Consider the following 18,261-nt stretch of genomic DNA (forward strand, 5'->3'; position numbering starts at 1 on the left):
ATGAAACTGAAAAATAGTTACAGGTATGCAGAGAGATATAGGCGGGTTACACACACCTGTAAAGATTGAAAAATGATTATTGGGGGTGACAGTGTCACTTTAAGGGCCTTTTACACAGGACGATTATTGTGCAAAAGAATTGCTAAATCGTTCGAATCTTCTGGTGTGAACGCGGCAATGATCAAACGATGATCGAAAATTTGTTGGAATGTTATTGATCGCATCTTTTGAACTGACCTCAAAATCATGGTTAATCGCTTTCAAGGCTTTCGGTGTAAACACTCAGTATACAATGGGGGAGATTTATCAAACATGGTGTAAAGTGAAGCTGGCTCAGTTGCCCCTAGCAACCAATCAGATTCCTCCTTTCATTTTCCAAAGAGTCTGTGAGGAATGAAAGGTGGAATCTGATTGGTTGCTAGGGGCAACTGAGCCAGTTTCTCTTTACACCATGTTTGATAAACCTCCCCCCTATGGTGTATAGATAGGAACGTAATACATATACAGTATATAGACAGGAACATAATACATATACAGTATACATATAGGAACGCAATACATATACAGTATTTAGATAGGAACGCAATACATATACTGTACAGTATATAGATAGAAATACAATACGTATATGGTATATAGATAGGAACACAATACATATACAGTATATAGATAGGAACGCAATACATATACAGTATATAGATAGGAAAGCAATACATATACAGTATATAGATAGGAACGCAATACATATACAGTATATAGATAGGAACGCAATACATATACAGTATATAGATAGGAAAGCAATACATATACAGTATATGGCTATGTTCACATGTAGTATGAGACCAGCCGTTCTGTGACTCACGGAACGGCCGGTCTCAGAAAAGATTATCCCGGCCGATACGCAGTACTGAGTTCTGATGTAAGCGTATTCGTGTGCGCCCGCATCAGAACTCCCAACAGCCAGAGCCGCTCGCTCCATTGTGTGAACTGACAGGGTTTTGTCAGTTTCCTACGGCGCTGCTAGGGATTCCTTCAGCCTGCAGCACTACGTAATTACCGCAGGAATCACAGCCGTTGTAACAACGGCCATGATTTCTGCGGAACTTATGTAGTGTGAACATAGCCTATAGATAGGAATGCGATACATATACAGTATATTGAAAGAAACACAATACATATACATTATATAGATAGGAACGCAATTACCATCATGTATAGTAGGGCTATGTTTGCACACAGTATTTTTGCTCAGTATTTTGCAACCAAAACCAGGAGTGGATTGAAAAGACAGAAAGGCTATGTTCACATACTGTTGAAATTGAGAGGATGGCCATCATTTAATGGCAAATAACGGCCATTGTTTTAAAATAACAGCCATTATTTGCCATTGAATGACGGCCATCCACTCAATTTCAACAGTGTATGAACAGAGCCTTTCTGTATTTTCAATCCACTCCTGGTTTTGGTTGCAAAATACTCAGCAAAAATACTGTGTGGGAATATAGCCTAGTTATGAGAACGCAATTACAATAATATCTACGATTGCATTAACGACTTTTCAAGTATAGCTGCTTAGGTCATACATAGAGATGGTCTTTTCCATCACTTAGAGCTAGATGTAATATCCACTGGCTGAACTATATATTTGTTGCCTATGTAGACAGCTGTTGAGCTTGGTAACCTACAGAATGATGCTATCCCATGTATTCTAGCAGAGAAAAAAGTCCCATCAGGCAGCTGGTATGTATGGAGGAGACGGCTTCTAGAGAACGTGTGTAAGTGCAGCACCCAGCAGAGGTTCATGGGAGCAGCTGGTATGTTTCAGGAGGTATTAGTGGATGGGGGCAGCTGGTATGTGCGTAACAAAAGGATACTATGCAAATTCATGCCAAGCAGAGCAGTAGCCCAAGATTTTTCAACAGTCCCATAGACAAAGGCGTCATTATTATTAAACAGTGTAACCTGTGTTGTCACATGTACAGAACAAGAGCATCGCTAAAGTGCGGACACAAAGGACGGTCTGTGATCTGATGACTTCCTATGAGGGCACCCCGAGGTCACATGACCCAGCCAGGCAGAGAAATGGAACTGAAGACAGTGCCGTATAGCCAGAAGCATTGGGACGCTCGCTGTTCCTTCACGTCACTCATCGTTCTTAGACCTCATCCAAGGTCCAAATAACTCTTTATAGCCAACCGATAGGAAACCACAGGGTTCAAGTTCACATAACAACTTGTCTGTTTATTGTTATATCCTATATTTCCAAGACATGAAAGGGGGAGATGTATCCTGCAAAACTTAAATCCATCCAGAACTGAATATTAGATGAGGTTTGTCACATTATTCTGTTATTCACAGTCACATAAATTAGTGGACATATATGTAAAGGTAATGGTCAGTCTGATCAATGCATGTCAAAATCAAACTTACCAAATGCAAATCAAAATCATACTTACCCAAATCATACTTACCCAATGCATGTCAAAATCATACTTACTAAAATCATACTTACCCAATGCATGTCAAAATCATACTTACCCAATGCATGTCAAAATCATACTTACTAAAATCATACTTACCCAATGCATGTCAAAATCATACTTATCCATCGCTTCTCGGCCTTTTGGCTAAGATCAAGTGTAGTATCTGTTCTTATCAGTTTAATATCTGATACGTCCCCTATCTGGGGACCATATATTAAATAGATTTTTAGAACAGGGAGATGGAAAAAGAGCTTGCTCTGTCCTCTCCAGGCATTGACCTGGTATTGCAGTGCCTCCAGGTTCAATGCACCAAAAAAAAAAAAAAAAATTATACTTACCCAAACCTTACTTAGCAATCATACCAAGACTTACTTGGAAAGCCCCACATACTGCTACTGAGAGAAGCGCCATACACAGATATATATTATTATACATATATTACCAGTAAGGCCTACATAACGCCACCGCACCATCTTGGGTTCACACCACCATTTGTGTCTCTGAAGCATGGAAACGGTCAAAATGACATATTACTGTTTGGACAAGCACAGGCCCCATTCATTTCCATGGCAAAACATAGTAACTACGTTCAAGCCATTGGATGAATGGGGCCCATGCGTGCCTGAACAGAGAAATGTCATTTTTGCACTTTCCCAATGTATCCATGCCTCGGAGCCATGGTGAGAATGGCTTCACATTGTTCCCTTGCCCCAAATGGTAATAGTGGCCCCCTTGTCTCGCACAGTAAAGTGGGTTAGGGGTGGAGTAGGTCCCCTCAGAGAGTTATTATCTTATTAGTTAGGTCTCTAAGTAGATACTCTTTGTAATAGGGTAGGTCCCCCCTTATGTAATTTCCCCATTAGCCAGGTCTCCCCCATATGTAATATGCACCAGTAGCCAGGTCCCTCGAAGGTAATTCCCTCCATCTGCCAGACCCCCCCCCCATAAATAATTTCCATTAAAAAGGTCCACCTGTAGCTAATTTCTTACAGCTGAATAAGGTGCTTAGTTTGAAGACATCTTCCAGCAGGGGCGCCTAGGCCAACTAGCTTTATGGCAGAGGCGCCCCCGGAGGTCACTCACAGCTTACAGGTGGGCGGCACCTTAGGATGGTCGACCACCTGCCTGGTGCTAGAAACGGCCATACACAAGTCATTCTATATGGCTAGCTGAATTCTAAAGGCCCTATTACACCAAACAATTGTCAGCCGTACTTGGCCGATTACCAGCCGATAATCGCTTTGTGTAATAGGACATGTTAAAAGACCATAATCAGTCGACATCATACATCGTAGTCTTTCAGCATACTGAAAAGCAAGTCAGTGACAGTCTGCTATTGTCAGTGTCAGTGGAGCTGCGGTCAACGAGGAAAAGGCAGGAGGACACCGGGGAAGCCTGGAGAGGTAAGTATAACTACATTATAGCCCCGCATGCATGGTTATTGAGACACGTATAGGCTTGTTAAGCAAGTTGGTCAGGCCGTCTATTACTAGGCCATGTTCACACACTGTATTTTTCCGTAACACAACGGCCGTTGTGTAATAACAGTGTTCAGAAAATAATTGACATGCTGATTTTCTATGGCCGCAGTTCAGTCAACAGGGTCTGTAGAAAATAGTCTGTGCACCCAGTATAAAGTACGGCTCACGGTCAATGGTCATTGGATTGCGGGGACACCCAAATGTGCCCACATTCCATTTAAAATAAAATGATGTTCATCCCACCGATACCGCAGTATTGGATGGTTGATCATGTAAGACAGCGGCCGTTGTTCTTACATAGTGTGACCATAGCCTCAAGAAGGATCAAATCTTATTCCCCTCTCCCTATTGAAATAAAGAGGCTTTTGTTTTTGCTCTTTCTTTTTGTTTTGTTGTTTTTTTTTTTTGCCTGTATTTATTTGAGATATCTTCCTTATGCAAAACTAAAAGTCATGCATGTAAACATTTAGAGGTCAGGCTATTATTAGCAGTAGCAATGGCTATTAGTATCATTTATTTGTAAAATACCAGTATATTGTTATGTTGAGAAGTTTATTCTAGCTCATTGTGGACCCCGGGGGTCCTCACATTTTCTACCACAGACAGACACTAGGGATCATTTAGCCAGAATCCTATTATACAGACTGTATGTATTAGACAGCAGGAGGAAAATGGAGAAAGGAATTCCATGCTTTGTGATGTAAACTCTGACGTCTACACAGAATTAGTTTGGATGCAGATGCCCCACATAAAGGTGTCCATGGAAATCCAATTACTAATGATACCACGATGGAGATGAGGCAGCAGAGATGAGGAAAGGACGATCATATGATAGTCTCTCTCTCAGGCTGCTATATTAAATATATGTTATAATATACTAAAATTAAAATATATAAAACTCTACTAAATAGTCCCGGTGCCCTTCTAGAACATAGAGAAATGCTTTTATACTATAGTCCAAGAGCCTTTCCCAAGCTCCTAAAGCTGTAATGCCTCCTCACTCCCCCTCCCAGCACAATCCCAGCCCGACTGTCAAGCAGGGATAGGGATGCCATTACATAAATTTTTGCCAAACATTTTAGGTTCCTTACTCTGGCTACTATATAGTATTAAGCCCCTCTGTACAGCTCATACATAGTATTAGCACCCCTGTGCAGATCCTATATAGTATAAGTCCCCTCTGTGCATCCCCCATATAGTAAATGGCCCACTGTGTGCATCCCCCATATAGTAGATGGCCCCTTCTGTTCAAGCCCCATATAGTAGTTGGCCCCTTCTGTGTATCCCCATGGAACGTGTGTCTTTAGAAAATGACCTATTGCTTATATCAAGATTTTATGTTTTTTATAATTTTTCCACAGGTCACAGAGTTTATTAAGCATGCTTAAAACTGTTTCCCATATAAAGAATAGGGTCTGGAGATGCTTATGTCCATGAGGATTGCTGTACAGCATGTCACTAAATTAAAAACAGTTCTGGCAAGATGGCCACCCCCATAAATATGTATTAAAAATAATATTACAGAATCAGAAAAAAAAAAATAATAACACGTTCCATAAATCAGTAAAGACAATTTTAAGCCATATATTCCCTTTAATATGAAACAAGGGCCGATATAACCGTCCGGCACACGTGATCTATCTCACCTTTACCCATAGTGTCTGCTGTCATTAAGTAACTTGTTCAAGCTGCTAAAATCTAAATGACCTTAGAACTATGCTAATCACTTGTTTTTGCAGACATATTTTTGAGGAAAAATTGCTGGCATAGCAGCGAAGCCACTATGTGATAATAATTTCCAGACATATCGATAAACCTGTTTATCAACCGTAGAGGTTTACCGTCATGAAATGCACAGGTAAGGGAGAAGTCTGGTCAGTTTTAAAATCTGGCAGCCGGCAGGGGGGGATTGGATCAGGAGTAGGAACTTACCTCACCTGTGCCCGCGGTGAGCGTCAGGACCAGCTTTGGGATGTGGGGTCGTGATGTGTCAGCACCGGAGATCCTGGAGCTCAGCTGAGTCCCGAGGCTGGTCCTGCCACTCACCTGGGGCACAGGGAGAGCTCATTTCCTACTCCTGATCAAATTCCCCTCTGCCCCTGCCGGCTGCCAGATTTTCAAATTGGCTGGACTTTAAAGGGGAAGTCCGGTCAGACTAATTTTTTTAGCAAGTGTCGGGAGGGGAGGATAAAAGAAATAACATGCTTTTACCTTCTTCACTCCAGAGCTGGTGGCAGCCTACCGCCATTTCGGTCCCTGGGTCCCTGGACGTGTGAGGTCCACTCAGCCTGTCAGTGGCCGTAGTTGGGTCCTGCCTCAGCCACTGAATGGGTGAGCATACCTCACACGTCACGACCCAAGTCCCCGCTCAGACCAGGAAGCGGCCAGGGACCAGAGCTGCGTTATGCAGCCACCAGCGCTGGAGCAGGGGAGGTAAGAGTATATTATTTTTTATATCCTCCCAGAACATGCCAAAGAACTAAACATCTCATACATATTAAATGTAGCAGGTTGAGCTAAGCAAAAGCTGGACATATGTCAAAATAATATTGTAATTTTTAAATTTTTTTATTTGTAGTGTATTATTATGGGGGCTAACATCTTTCCCAAAACAAACATACTTCTGGACATAGAGACATACTCATGGACATAGACACAATGAACACAGACCCTATACTTTGAATGGGACACATTTGTGAGCATGCTCTGTGGGCTCGTTTTACAAGAAAGAGACGGTTGTGAGCAGCAGCTGTTGTTTGCACCTCTGATATCTATATACTGATGTTAAGGTCCTATTACACTGTATAATGACTGGAGTCGTGGATCTGCGGTACCACCATTAGCGATAACGTAAGCCGCACCAGGGAGCGGAGCCTAAGGGGCGGTTGGTCTTCATCAGTGCCCATCGCAAGGCAGAATGGACTTGCTGCCGCAGGTGACCCCCAGGTCGCTATCCCTGGCTAGACTTGCTAACGGTAGCAGGCAAGGTACAGCTGGAGACAGGTGGGCAGGCAGGACACAGCAGGACTCACGGCTGGGACCGAAACGGCAGGAAAACAGCGGGGCTCATGAGGCAGGAACAAGTGGAAGGAACAACGGGCAGGAACAATGGAGCGCTGGGACCACATGCAAAGGGAAGCATGCAGAGGACGGGTATGGCAGGCAAGAATCCTATTCTCCTTCATATTAGGAGAACGGCTCACCAGAATGATGTAAGTAATATACTGATCTGTTTTGCATATCGTTCGGATAATCGTTAACGATAACTTAAACGACCACTATTGCGAACAACCTGAAATCGTTCACCCAATTACACAGAACGATGATCGTTACTTAAGATCGTTCTTGAGGTCGTCTTGTCATCGCTATTGGTTCACTACTGCGAACCACTGAACAACGTCTTATTCCATTCTGAACGATTTGCGAACGAGCAACGATAAAAATAGGTCCAGGTCTTATTAAGCGATCAACGATTTCTCATTCGTTGTTTAAACGTTAACTGCTATTCAACCGAACAATTATTGCTTAGTTCCAAACGACTTAGCGATTATCCAAACGATAATCATCCCATGGAATAGGGCCCTTTCTGTCACTAATATCTTGCCTAAGCTGCTTTTAAAGCCCTATGGACATAAGAAATAACAGTTTGGAAGGGACCCTATTGACTATTTTATTGGGAGAGTATTCTATGCATGCTCTGTGACCTTTGCATATGTCATTGTGATGGGAGGGGAGAGGCTGAGCTCTGACTATCATATATTGGTTTTGGGCTGATCACCATGTTATGAGGAAACTTCTGGAAAGCAATCTTTACAGAATAGCAAGTGTCAGACTATTGTGAGGCCCGATGAAATTACCTTTTTATTTATTTTTATATATATATATATATATATATATATATATATATATATTGAACCTTAAAGGGGTTATCCAGTGAAAATCTTTTTCTTTCAAATCATTTGGTTTCAAAAGGTCCAGAGCAGGAGAGGTTTTCTATGGGGATTTACTACTGCTCTGGACAGTTCCTGTCTCGGACAGAGGTGGCAGCAGAGAGTACTGTGTCAGACTGGAGAGTACCCCACTTCCTGCAGGACATACAGCAGCTAATAAGTATGGGAAGACTAGAGATTTTTAAATAGAAGTCAATTTAAAATCTATATAACTTTCTGAAACCAGTTGATTTGAAAGAAAAAGATTTTTGCTGGACAACCCCTAAGAAACAATTGTATATGTTAGTGATAAAAGAATGTAATGAATCTAATAACCTCATTATTATACAAAGTATAATACAAAGTTTTTTATCATACCAGTACCATCACCCGGCCTATGATAATTGGTATAGGTTACTCTGACGGAAAGCATTGTTTAGCAGATTATGGGCAGAACTGGGGCTGATCCAGTTTATATTCTCCTAGTTATGCGGTTTGTAATGATATGAACATTACTATACCTGAGAACTCCCATGAGTTGACCCTGACGCGCCACATTTTCACGTTGTTATCAAAAACGGGCGTTCATTATAATTAATGATGGCCATCCAAGAGAAACGGCCGGCATTATGACATTGTGTGAACATAGCCTCAGTCCTATCTGCCTTTCTATGTTAAGATAATAGATTTTAGTTGCCCATAATTTTGCACCAATAATTTCTATTGATTTGAGAATATATGTACGATTCAACAGTATTTTAACATGCTTTATTTACTGATACTGATGAAAATCATCAAAACAATTATTGTCCCGTCTAAGTACACAAAAAGATCAGTGATTCACAATGAAGTTTTCATGCATACCTAAAAATAATCATGGGTATATAACATAGATGAGACGCTCTAATTCATCCAAACACACTTCATGTAATCAGTGGTGGCTGAAGAAGTTGGATGCAGCCCTAGGGAGTCCTAAGAAAACATGGATTTAACCTATGGCCTATGGCTGTATCCATGTTCACCAGGCAGCCTTGGGGATGCGTGTAACTTCAGTGACTGGTAATCAGATGCCGCTCATTGGGGTTCAGGTTGTTAAAAAATTAAATTTTGCTCCCAGGTAGTATTTGGGTTATAGGGGGAAGCAATATTTAAAGGAGAAGTCTGGCGTTTTCTAAAATCTGGCAGCCTCCAGGGGGGATATTGATTACAAGTAACAACTTACCTCTCCCCGTGCCCGCTGTGAGCGTCTGGAATGGTTACGGGAACCCCTCCGCGATCTCCTGGGTGTCCACATCACGACCCGGCTGGCCATTCAGCTAGTCACTGATTGGCTGAGCAGCCAGTCCATCAGCCAGGACAGGCATTTTCCCCTAAGTCGTAATGTCATCACAACTCGGGGGGAAATTACTTATGGCAGAGATGCCATGGCCGCTCCAGACGCTCACTGCAGGTGTTACTTGTAATCAATTCCCACCCCCCCTTCCCCTGCCAGCTGCTGGCTTTTAGAAATCACAGGACTTCTCCTTTAACGTTAGCACAGAAAGCTTCATGTTGTATGGTACCTCTCATGTATGGTGTCTCATGTTGTATGGTACCTCTGTTGTATGGCAGTGCTTCACAAACTGTGAGGCGGACCTCACCAGTGAGGCGCCCCCTAGTTGTTGGTGAGGCTCAGCTGGGGAGGCAGTTCTCACAAAAGTGACTATGATCTGCACAGTCCTTTCCCTGACTCCAACAATCTGGGTAGACTGAGCAATAGTTTTTACATTTGCATGGACTTTTACCATAGATAGTGAGGCCCCAGCATCCTCTTGGCCAGTCTGGTGAGGCCCAGGCATCATTTCTGTCTGTTGGGTGAGGCTCCAGTAGAAAAAGTTTGAGAAGCACTGTTGTATGGTATCTCATATTGTATGGTATCTCATGATGTATGGTACCTCTGTTGTATGGTATCTCATGTTATATGGTATGTCATTTTGTATGGTATCTCATGCTGTATGGTATCACATGTTGTATGGTATCTCATATTATATGGTATCTCATGATGTATGGTACCTCTCTTGTATGGTATCTCATGTTGTATGGTATCTTATGTTGTATGGTATCTCTCTTGTATGGTATCTCATGTTGTATGGTATCTCATATTATATGGTACTTCTGTTGCATGGTATCTCATATTATATGATATCTCATGTTGTATGGTATCTCTCTTTTTTATGGTATCTCATATTGTATGGTATCTCATGTTGTATGGTATCTCATGTTGTATGGTATCTCATATTGTATGGTATCTCATGATGTATGGTACCTCTCTTGTATGGTATCTCATGTTGTATGGTATCTCATATTATATGGTATCTCATGTTGTATGGTATCTCATATTATATGGTATCTCATGTTGTATGGTATCTCATGTTGTATGGTATCTTATGTTGTATGGTATCTCATGTTGTATGGTATCTCATATTGTATGGTATCTCATGATGTATGGTACCTCTCTTGTATGGTATCTCATGTTGTATGGTATCTCATATTATATGGTATCTCATGTTGTATGGTATCTCATGTTGTATGGTATCTTATGTTGTATGGTATCTTATGTTGTATGGTATCTCATGTTGTATGGTATCTCATATTGTATGGTATCTCATGTTGTATGGTATCTCATATTGTATGGTATCTCATGTTGTATGGTATCTCTCTTGTATGGTATCTCATGTTGTATGGTATCTCATGATGTATGGTATCTCATGTTGTATGGTATCTCATGTTGTATGGTATCTCATGTTGTATGGTATCTCATGTTGTATGGTATCTCATGTTGTATGGTATCTCATGTTGTATGGTATCTCATATTGTATGGTATCTCATGTTGTATGGTATCTCATGTTGTATGGTATCTCATGTTGTATGGTATCTCATGATGTATGGCATCTCATGTTGTATGGTATCTCATGTTGTATGGTATCTCATGTTGTATGGTATCTCATGTTGTATGGTATCTCATGATGTATGGCATCTCATGTTGTATGGTATCTCATGTTGTATGGTATCTCATGTTGTATGGTATCTCATATTGTATGGTATCTCATGTTGTATGGTATCTCTCTTGTATGGTATCTCATGTTGTATGGTATCTCATGATGTATGGTATCTCATGTTGTATGGTATCTCATGTTGTATGGTACCTCTCTTGTATGGTATCTCATGTTGTATGGTATCTCATATTATATGATATCTCATGTTGTATGGTATCTCATGTTGTATGGTATCTTATGTTGTATGGTATCTCTCTTGTATGGTATCTCATATTGTATGGTATCTCATGTTGTATGGTATCTCATATTGTATGGTATCTCATGTTGTATGGTATCTCATATTGTATGGTATCTCATATTGTATGCAGTGGCGGAACTACCGCCGTAGCGGCCGCTACGGGGCCCCGCCGTATTGGGGGCCCGTGGTGCGGGCCCCCGGAGCTCACATAGCCTGTAGCACCCGGCGGCCGAGCAGGCCTCCCGGGTGCTACAGCTGTTTGGGGTCCAGGCAGTGGCCACGAAGGGGGCCCGTGGGGCCCTCCCGATCAATCACTCTTGTGACCACAAGCATTGTTTTGCTTGCGGTCACAAGAGTCCGGCTCCGTCTTCCCCCGGCAGCGCGCGCATCCCATAGCTCCCTGGGCGCCTTGGGCCCTGACTTCCGGTTGTGGCGCGCAGGGAGATCTGGGATGCGCGTGCTGCCGGGGATAAGACGTGACGCCCCCGGCAGCCGCGCAGCAGCCGGGGACAGACCAGGAGGAGTGAGGATCAACGTGGGAGCGCATTGTCAGGTGAGTTAAGTTTTGTTTTTTATTAGCCTGCACGGGTGGGGGGAAAGAGGGGGCATCTATGAGGGTGGGGGGGAAAGAGGGGGGCATCTATGAGGGTGGGGGGAAAGAGGGGGGCATCTATGAGGGTGGGGGGAAGGAGGGGGGAATCTATGAGGGTGGGGGGAAGGAGGGGGTGCATCTATGAGGGTGGGGGGAAGGAGGGGGGCATCTATGAGGGTGGGGGGAAGGAGGGGGGCATCTATGAGGGTGGGGGGAAGGAGGGGGCATCTATGAGGGTGGGGGAAGGGGACCATCTATAAGGGTGGGGGGAAGAGGGGGGCATCTATGAGGGTGGGGGGGGGAAGAGGGGGCCATCTATGAGGGTGGTGGGGGGAAGAGGGGCCATCTATGAGGGTGGGGGGGAAAGATGGGGCCATCTATGAGGGTGGGGGAAAAGAGGGGACCATCTATGAGGGAGGGGGGGAAGGGGACCATTTATAAGGGAGGGGGGGGAGGGGACCATTTATAAGGGAGGGGGGGAGAGGGGGCCATCTATAAGGGAGGGTGGGGGGAGAGGGGGCCATCCATAAGGGAGGGTGAGGAGAGAGGGGGGCATCTATAAGGGAGGGGGGAGAGGGGGCCATCTATAAGGAGGGGGGAGAGGAGGCCATCTATAAGGGAGGGTGGGGGGAGAGGGGGCCATCTATAAGGGAGGGTGGGGGGAGAGGGGGCCATCTATAAGGGAGGGTGGGGGGGAGAGGGGGCCATCTATAAGGAGGGCAACATGGGGGGAGAGGGGCCATCTATTTGGGGGGGCAACATAGGGGGAGAGGGAATACACAGAGGGGGGCATATATTATTAGGGGGTCACATAGAGTCAGGGCTACCCACTAAATGAGGGTGTAAAGGGGCCAATACAGATGTGCAGTGTGTATAGAGATGAGGATGGTGCCAGAGTGAGGAGACTAATATGTCTGTCTGGCAGATTCCGTGGATTCGTGGCTCGGAGAAGTTCTCATAACGGCCCAGGGCAGATGAAGAAGATGAAAAGGAAAGAACTCCGATCAGAGAAGACGTCTCCTGTAAGTCACCTGATATAACTGCACTGTAATGTATATGGTGTATAGAGCCTGTGTAGAGCTGGGGCCACCTCTATATGACTGGATGAGGTGATTTAGTATACTGGATTTGGTCAGTAACAATATGGTGGTGATGGTAGTGGTTGTGGTGTGGCAGTAATGTTTTCTTCCTATATACTGGTATTACTGGTAATATTGGTCTCAGTATACAGGATTTGGTCGGTAACAGTATGGCGGTAATATGTACGGTGATAATACTTTCTCTTCCAATATGCTGGTGTTATTGGTAATATCTGTCTTGGTGTATGTATATATATATATATATATATATATATATATATATATATATATATACACACCAATAGCATCACTTGGTCATGAAAGGAGGGGGGGGGGCCAAGTTGGCCTCTCGCACCAGGGCCCAGGAGACATTAGCTACGCCCCTGGGTCCAGGGGTGTCCCGGGGATTCCCAGGCAGCACAGGTGACAGGCTCGGAGTGGCTTGGCGTCCGCCGGGGGCCAGGGTAAGTACTTCTAGCGCAGGGACTTCAAGCACCAACAAACGCTCCTGTGTACAGGCTATGGGCGGACGCTGAGCTCACTGGTACCTGTGCTGCCGGGGATGCTGCCCCCCCTTGCCACCGTATTGCCGTCCCGGCAGCACAGGTACCAGTGAGCTCAGCGTCCGCCCCCAGCCTGTACCTCCGGCACAGGAGCACTTGTTAGAGATGCACCCTGCGCCGGAAGTACTTGCCCCGGCGGACACTGAGCCACTCTGAGCCCGACACCTGTGCTGCCCGGGAATCCCCAGGACGCCCCCTGGGAGAAGAGGAGAAGACAGCCGACGGGGGAGTTAGGTGAGTTGTGTTTTTTTTTTTTTTCTATCTGCTTTGCAAAGGGGGATAATACAGGGTGGGGCCATCTATGGGGTATATACAGGGGGCCATCTATGGGGTATATACAGGGGGCCATCTATGGGGGATATACAGGGGGGCCATCTATGGGGGATATACAGGGGGGGCCATCTATGGGGGATATACAGGGGGGCCATCTATGGGGGATATACAGGGGGCCATCTATGGGGGATATACAGGGGGGACATCTATGGGGGATATACAGGGGGGACATCTATAGGGGATATACAGGGGGCCATCACTGGAGGATATACAGGGGGGACACCTATGGGGGATATACAGGGGGCCATCTATGGGGGATATACAGGGGGGTATATATAGGGGGATAATACAGGGGGCCATCTATGGGGGATATACAGGGGGGCCATCTATGGGGGATATACAGGGGGGCCATCTATGGGGGATATACAGGGGGGTATATATAGGGGGATAATACAAGGGGCCATCTATGGGGGATATACAGGGGGGACATCTATGGGGGATATACAGGGTGGCCATCTACGGGGGATAATACAGGGGGCCATCTCTGGGGGATATACAGGGGGGACATCTATGGGGGATATACAGGGGAAGCATCTATTGGGAATATACAGGGTGGCCATCTATGGGGGATATACAGGGGGGGCATCTATGGGGTATATACAGGGGGGACATCTATGAGGGATATACAGGGGGGACATCTATGGGGGATATACAGGGGGGACATCTACGGGGGATAATAAGGGGGCCATCTATGGGGGATATACAGGGGGGACATCTATGGGGGATATACAGGGGAAGCATCTATTGGGAATATACAGGGGGCCATCTATGGGGGATATACAGGGGGGGCATCTATGGGGGATATACAGGGGGCCATCTATGGGGGATATACAGGGGGGCAATCTATGGGGGATATACAGGGGGGTATATATAGGGGGATAATACAAGGGGCCATCTATGGGGGATATACAGGGGGACATCTATGGGGGATATACAGGGTGGCCATCTACGGGGGATAATACAGGGGGCCATCTATGGGGGATATACAGGGGGGACATCTATGGGGGATATACAGGGGAAGCATCTATTGGGAATATACAGGGGGCCATCTATGGGGGATATACAGGGGGGGCATCTATGGGGGATATACAGGGGGGCCATCTACGGGGGATAATACAGGGGGCCATCTATGGGGGATATACAGGGGGCCATCTATGGGGGATAATATAGGGGGGACATCTATGGGGGATATACAGGGGAAGCATCTATTGGGAATATACAGGGGGCCATCTATGGGGGATATACAGGGGGGGCATCTATGGGGGATATACAGGGGGCCATCTATGGGGGATATACAGGGGGCCATCTATGGGGGATATACAGGGGGCCATCTATGGGGGATAATACAGGGGGGCCAATCTATGGGGGATTATACAGGGAGGTATATTTAGGGGGATAATACATTTATAAGTGGACCAAATGAGAGGGCATCTATAGGGGGACAACATGGGGGACCATCTATAAGGGGGATGGACAACACGGGGGATAATTTGTAAGGGGCCAACAAGGGTGGCATTGGTAAGGGGGAATACACAGAGGGGCATATACTATAATGGGATCACATAGAGTCAGGGCTATCCACTAAACAAGGGTGTAAAGGGGCCAATACAGATGTGCAGTGTGTATAGAGATGAGGATGGTGCCATAGTGAGGAGCCTAATATGTTTCTCTGGCAGATTCTGTGGATTCGTGGCTCGGAGAAGTTCTAATGGCCCAGGAAGGATAAAGAAGAAAATGAAGGAAACAACTCCCATCAGAGAAGATGTCCCCTGTGAGTCACTTAATATAACTGTACTGTAATTTATATGGTGTACAGAACCTGTGTAGAGCTGAGTGTGTTGATGGCGTAGTGGTCGATTGAGGGGGTGGAGGCCCCAATCAAAAGTTTGCTATGGGGCCCAGCCATTTCTAGTTACGCCCCTGATTGTATGGTATCTCATGTTGAATGGTATCATGTTTAAGCCTCATCCACACATCAGTTTTTCTGTAGGATCAGTGATATCCTGTAAAACAAACATCAGAAACACTGATCCGAGGTCAATAAGAAGCCACAGGATGGAGGCTGCCCAGGGCTTGCTAGGCAATGCTTCAGTGAAAAAACGAATGGCACATGGACGGTGCATCAGTGTGTCATCAGTGAAAAATGGACCCATTGACTTCCATTGGAGTTTCTGTTTCAAAAAAAGGCATTGGATAAAAGCTGTATTACACGTAGTGATTATCGTGTAACTAATTCACCGATTGCTATTATGAACGATCATTTTTGCATCACTATATGGTCGTCAGGACGACCCACGCAGCACGTTTTATCTGAGAACGACTTATTAGACCAACAGATATGTGAATGATCGGCGGACTACCAACGGTAATTTTTCGACATGTTGAAAACGATTAACGACTTTTCTTTCTTTAACGACTTTGATCGTTGGGTGTTATTACACAGGCAGATAACCGCTCGGTTTCGGTCATTATAGCAAATTTTTAAACAAGAATCGGTCCATGTAATATACGGCCTTAAGTGCAGGTCCTACTTTTTTTTGGAACAGATCAGTGGTCAACAAATGGATCCGTTTCCAAATCTAAAGTGTGGATGGAATGTTTTTTCAGTGAATCGGGATCCTTAGGCCTTATGTACTAAGTATTTTCAGTTGGTCTGTCAACAGTGTGAAATTCTTTCCTCTCTGTAGTTGTTGGACAGACAAGTGAGCAGCTATTTCAGGGTATGGGAGCGTTCCTGCTGCATTCCTGGCTACACACACACATTGGCAGGTGTGGTCATGGATGGAGCAATGCACTGCAGCAATGACTCCATGGAGGAAACCAGTTGAGTGTGTAAGTGCCCATAAATGAGGCAAATGTTTTCTCTCCATCAACCTTTCTTCTGTGACTCATGAATCAGCTCAAGGTAAAAAAAAAAAAATGGTTGTACAGCTTGGCTATTAATCTGCTACAATATTTTATTAAGGATTTTTCAATAAGAAAAGACAAGTAGACAGAAAATGGACATACATGCCAAAGAAAGGCAGCCTATAGACTCAGCATCCACGACCCGGGGGGTCGCAACAGGGGAACAACAGTGTGTTAATGCAACATTGGCAGCGGTACTAACAGTAACAGATATCACTCAGCTCAGAATACGGCATAACATAGGAGCCTCATAGACTTGGGTATAAGAACCGAGGCCGACTTTAAAAGGCCTGCTAACCAACTAACAAGAATACAGGAGCCTAAAATACGAACGAATAAATGGAAAGGAACTAACGGAGAGCAGAAGGAGAGAGGAGGTAAGGAGGAAAGTGGATAGAGAGAGGCAGGAAGGGGAAGGAGAGGGGGGGGTGATCCGTACCTCAGCGACCAACAATGAGCAGACCACAAGCCTCCCGGCGCCTCAGAGCGACAGCACCAGCGACAAGATATGTTAAGGCAGCATCACAACAATCGAGAGACCTGCTCAAGGTTGCCCCAGTGTGACAGAACTGTATCTGGGAGAGGCAAGGAAATCCAACCACGCAGCCGGTGCGGTGGCAAGGAGGTCCTCCATGTGTTGGATGTGCGTGACCTCCTTGAACCATTCCTCCAGGGACGGGACAACCGAATATCTCCTGTGCCTGGGGATCACGGTCTTGGCCGCCTGCAGCAGATGTCGTGCAAGGGACTTTTTGTATCATCCTTCTGCTTTTTGTACCATTTTGGCTACTATCAGATGTAGTGTATGTGTGAAGTTTAAGGGTACTATTGGGGCCCGATAATAAATGTAAATGAGCGCCAATCTGCTAGATCGGCGCTCGTTTACCGGGCCTATTACACGGCCAGATTATCGTTTAACAAGGGCGGCAGGGACATCGTTACCGATGCCCTTGCAGCCCTTTTTTAAACTGCATACATTACCTGTCCAGGCTGCAGAGCTCCTCTTCCTCTGTTCTTCTCCAGCGCACTCCAGCTTCAGAGCGGCTTGTCTCAGCTGACAGGCTGCTCAGCCAATCACCGGCCGCGGCGGTGCGCGGTCGGCGCCCGACAATTATAGGCCAGAACCTATATCAACGTTCAGCCGATGACAACGATCATCTGCTTAATGTTGTCTTTATTACACGGAACGATAATCGGCCAAATCAGGCCGATTCGGACGATTATCATTCCGTGTAATAGTACCCTAAGGCTTGGTTCACACTACATTTTGCAATCCATTTTCCTTTTCATCTGTTTTTACAACCCCAAAAAAATGGATGGAAAAGCGGATGCATTTGTATGCAATCAGTTTTGATAAATTTTTCCATTGACTTCCTTTTTTTTTTTTTTTTCTAGTATACACAAAAACGTGGTCGACCAAATTTTTGTGTACACTAAAAAAAAAAAACGCATCTATTTTCATCCTTTTAAAAAAAAAATAATGGTAGACATGAGTGTTACATGTCACTATGAGTCTGTGCAATATGGTAGGACAGGAAATACAGCTTCAAATCGCTAAAACATTAAACAACCTAAGCAAAGTAAGAAGGAATTTACATAAATGTTGTATCATGGTCACGGC

General features: G+C 44.9%; 1 non-coding gene across 1 annotated transcript; it reads left to right on the plus strand.

Moving 5' to 3' along the window:
* Nucleotides 1–2,607: 2,607 nt before the first annotated feature.
* Nucleotides 2,608–2,798, plus strand: LOC138794279 (U2 spliceosomal RNA). The gene has a single exon (XR_011363432.1). It is a non-coding gene; the product is annotated as a U2 spliceosomal RNA (small nuclear RNA).
* Nucleotides 2,799–18,261: the final 15,463 nt, after the last annotated feature.

This window comes from Dendropsophus ebraccatus, chromosome 5 (genome assembly GCF_027789765.1).
Source record: "Dendropsophus ebraccatus isolate aDenEbr1 chromosome 5, aDenEbr1.pat, whole genome shotgun sequence".
Lineage (NCBI taxonomy): Eukaryota > Metazoa > Chordata > Amphibia > Anura > Hylidae > Dendropsophus > Dendropsophus ebraccatus.